The 4437-nt window shown below is 37.8% G+C and overlaps 1 long non-coding RNA gene across 1 annotated transcript; it reads left to right on the forward strand.

Annotated features, from left to right (window-relative positions):
• Window positions 1-1435: 1435 nt before the first annotated feature.
• Window positions 1436-2950, forward strand: LOC119413218. Its single transcript, XR_005186952.1, has 3 exons — window positions 1436-1580; window positions 2041-2162; window positions 2417-2950. It is a non-coding gene; the product is annotated as an uncharacterized LOC119413218 (long non-coding RNA).
• The last annotated feature ends 1487 nt before the right edge of the window (window positions 2951-4437 follow it).

The following is a 4437-nucleotide window of genomic DNA, read 5'->3' on the forward strand; positions in this document are numbered from 1 at the left end:
ATCATTCTCGCCATCTGTTCTGTTCTTCAGCTTCAGAACCCAGTTATGTTTTCCTGCTGTGATCCTGCTGTTGTTAGCGATACATCTGCACAGGGGCTCCTGTTCACTTCACCTTATTTCTTCCAGGCTCCAAGCTTCACACAGCCCTTACTCTGCCCCATACCCCATCCCTAAAACACACTTTTGGACTTAAAACGCATACATTCTGTCAGCACGTTTTACTAGCATCTGGTCCCACCAAAGATTTCCTGTCTCATGTATTCGCTTGTCTGTTTGTTTTTTTTAGCACAGGGTAAACCAAATTGAAGCTATCATCACAGCTGGAAACATCTTCAGTGTCTTTTCTTCTTCCAGATAATGGACACTCAGGAGTGGGCAGCTGAATAACAGCCAGCCCACCAGTGTAATCATCAAAGCTAAAGAAAATAAGAAGGGGAAAAACAGAATGATGCTTAAAATGCATAAAATGTGAACTTGATAATAGGAATATAAAAGTAACTACTTTTCAATGGCTTAAATGCTACTAGGAGGTTTATGTTAATGGAACAAGCGTAAGTTGGCTACGTGTAAAAAAATGTTCACTGGTTGTTTAAAGTGCCAATGGAACCACACTAAACTGAACACACCGAACAATTAAACAATTAAAGGCAAAGTAACAAACGAATCAGGACTAATTTCACAATAAATGTTTTAATCAGAAGCAATTTCCTAAAGGACAAACATCAAAGATAAGGTTGTAAAAACAACAAGCGGAGTGAATCATTAGGTAACTAGTAGTTTATATCAACCCGCTCCCATTTTATTATTCCCACTTTAACAAATACTTTAAGATTTGCAAAACAAACTCATCTTGCTGCATTTGCACCACTCATCCAAATGCAAACTACATTTTTGATGAGAAAAAAACATTTTACAAGTAATTTTTATAGTTTATATGTTCGTTGCATATGTATGTATGTATGTATGTATGTATGTATGTATGTATGTATGTATGTATGTATGTATGTATGTATGTAAATGTATAATTTGGACAATAAATCCATTTTTGTCAATTTATGACTATTGTTCAGTGGCTGTGTCTGATGCAGTGCTAGCTGTCATCCACCCTGCTCTAACACCTGGAGACCCAATACTTACATGTCAGATTGCGCTTTCTAAATTTCAGATCTGTGCTAACCATCATGCTGCAGATACTGGTCAATAAATGGTTGTTTCTAGGACTACAAAGTAAAACCATCTATGTACAATTTGGTTTAAACTTTTCACAGGCAGACTACAGTCTGAGGATCCATGGTGTATTATTTTCAACACTGGTTCCCAACAAGGATGTGTCCTAAGCCCCCTACTTTATGCTCTACTCACATGTGATTTCTCTGCAAGGTATCCAGACAATCATAGCGGGAAGTTAACAGATGACACTGCTGTTCATGCGCGTAGCCAGGGGGGGTTCGGGGGGTTCGAACGAACCGCCCACTTTGCCAATGAAGTCCCACCTACAACTCCCGCGAGATATAGAACTGCGAGGTGAAGACGACGTTCACTCTGTCCTGGCTTGGAAGGCAACACGGTGGATTCAAACGGTAAAATTACATTGTGGTTTTTGATTCAACTGTTCATTTGTGTATTTAAAGTAGTACCGTTTGATGTTAGAGAGATTAGAAGTGGGTCACGTTTTTATAAGATATGGGATAATGCTAAAACATGCTATAGCTAAGCTAAGTTTGTGACGACGATTTTCGCCATGTTTTTTTCCTTGTTTTTGTCTATTTCCGCCATGTTGGGAACAGTAATTTATCTGAAATTGGTACCAGTGTCACCCCCATTCTATCCCTAAAGCTAAGTTTACAGTGATAGGACACAGTTAATCACAGGAAGCCTGAAACGGAGCGTCCATGTTTTTTCTAAACAAAAGCTACAGGCCTCAGGCTTAGTTTGGACAGGATACATGTATACAATAACTTAGCAGTGTTGAATATGGTGAAAAATAAATGTTTGGATAATTTTTCAAAAGAACAAACATTCAGAAAAACTGTTTTTCAGGTTTCTGTGCTGGATACCAACCTTGATGGGTAGGTGCAAGCAGAAGGACAGAGAGAGGAAAAGAGCAGCTGAAGGTTGTGCTTCAATGTTCAACTTTGTTTCAAAGAAACCGAGAGTTCCAGGTAAAAAAAGATAAATAAAACAGATCTTCTTGTAAAATAGATTTGTCAATAATATGTCTTAGAATTAATAATAATAATAATAAACTTTATTTGTATAGCACCTTCCTACAATGCCTTGCATTGATCAAGGTGCTTAACAGGACAGAAAAGTTGAAGTAAGTTATTTTGAAGTTAAGCACCTGAGAAGCCCATTTTAGAAATTGAATGTTACAACATTGCTATACAGAACATTTTTGTTTAAATTGTTCTGCTAGGTATGGCAGAGTGCCTGGGTCACAGAGGCCGAACACCCCTGCAGGTTCCATTAAAGAGTGTGACCGAGACCTGTACCCCAACCTGCATGTCCTACTTCAACTGGCCTGCACACTCCCTGTCACCTCCTGCGAGTGTGAGCGCAGTGCCAGTGCCCTTCGTCGACTGAACAGCTACATGCGGGCATCAATGGGGAAGGAGCGTCTCTCATCACTGGCACTACTTCACATTCACTACAGCAAACACATTGACCTTGACAGAGTTGTTGATGTGTTTGCAAACAAACACTCGAGGAGGATGGAGCTGGACTCACTTGTCTATCCAGAGATATAAGATGTTGGACAAAACTGTCTTATGCATTGTAAAAAAAAAAGGTTTTGCAAAACTACATTTGTCTTGAGAAATTTTAATCTTACTCTATAGTGTCATTTTTTTATGTGTAGATGTGGATTGTATTGTATTTTTCAATTCATTAATTTCATTCATAAAAAACAATGTCTAACAAAGCAAAGTAAAAAGATGAGTTATTTTTGCAATTGAAGTAATGTTATTATTTGCGGGCTTAGTTTGCATTTATGTTGTTAGAGTTAAGGAGTGGTACTGTGCCTTTAAGAGGATGACGTCTTTCATTCTTCTTCGGTGTTTTTTTTTTTTTTTTGTGTATGTTTGGGCGGGACTCGGGAGTACCGAAGTGTTCGTTCGTGTCTGGGATGAGTTCTGAATAGAAGACTGGACACACACGCTATTCCCCTCTCAGTGTGTTGCTCTTTCTCCACTCACAACCGCCTATTTGGTAACACAGATTTACCTCACACAGCAGTGTTTTAACTAGCTAGCTAATTAGCTTGTTTACACATTTGAAGTTATGTGTACCACCGCCAATGAACCAATCAGAGTAGTCCTACAGGTCCACTTTTTCTTCAAACGAACCGCCCCTCATAAAATCCTGGCTACGCCTATGCTGTTATTAGATTGGATTCCAACAATACGTCAAAGTACAGTATAGGAAGGAGGTAGAGGAGCTTTCTGAGTATTAAGTTGGCAAAGACTAAATAAAGGTTAATAATAATAATAATAATAATAATAATCATATTTATAACTAAAGAAATAGTGGCAAATTTCAGTAGGAGAGCTTACATCCCCCCCTCTCCATCACTGAAGCAAAGCTGTGGAGCAAATTAAAACAGCTGGACACACGTGTCTTCACATGTCTGATGACATTATATGGACCACATACACAGAAAGCGTTATTAAAAAGACTGACCAACTCTTACCAACTCACCAACATCCATCTTCCTTTTGATCTGTTTCGTGTGTGATGGCAAGTGTACTGACCTTTTCCTGGACAGTCTTTTATAGATATGGCTTTCTATCCTCTTTTAGTCTGTACCTGGCTACCTTTGTCCTGACTCTGTTGCATGAATCTCTTGCTGAAAAGTCACATTTTAAATAGAAGATGGTAAATATTGTCAAAGAAATACCAAACTTCAATTATTTTAAGAGAACTTCAAGCTTTGTTCTATCAACATAAATAAAGACTGATGAAGCAACTCCTTTAACCACCATTGTTCAAATTTGAAGTCAAAATGTTTTGTTTACTGGTCCTGCCATGTTCTGAAAACCAGTGATGTGGGGCTGTACCCTCAATACTGTAGTGAAAAATTGTAACTTACACACCGTTCAAAATTGACTGATACCTTGTCAGTTATAGTGTAACATGATACATTTTAAAGCTTCAAATAACAAATTCAAAATATGTGCATTTAATAAAGAAAGTATATTGGTAAGAGGTAAGTGACTCAACAAAAATCAGCAGTTGAAAATAAAGATATCTGACGTAGCTTTTAATTTTTATTCAAAAAAGTGTACCATTCCTGTACGTAAAATTGTAAGGCCTGAATAATGTACTGCAGTCAGCCACTAGGGGGCGCTTATCGTTTTGTGGTTTTAACTTCAGGGTTTCAGTCCAGTTTCTAATATTTTATTTTGTATATTGATGTAATGTTTATAATGTTGTTACTTT

Source organism: Nematolebias whitei, chromosome 8 (genome assembly GCF_014905685.2).
Source record: "Nematolebias whitei isolate Nwh7 chromosome 8, NemWhi1, whole genome shotgun sequence".
In the NCBI taxonomy this organism is placed as follows: domain Eukaryota; kingdom Metazoa; phylum Chordata; class Actinopteri; order Cyprinodontiformes; family Rivulidae; genus Nematolebias; species Nematolebias whitei.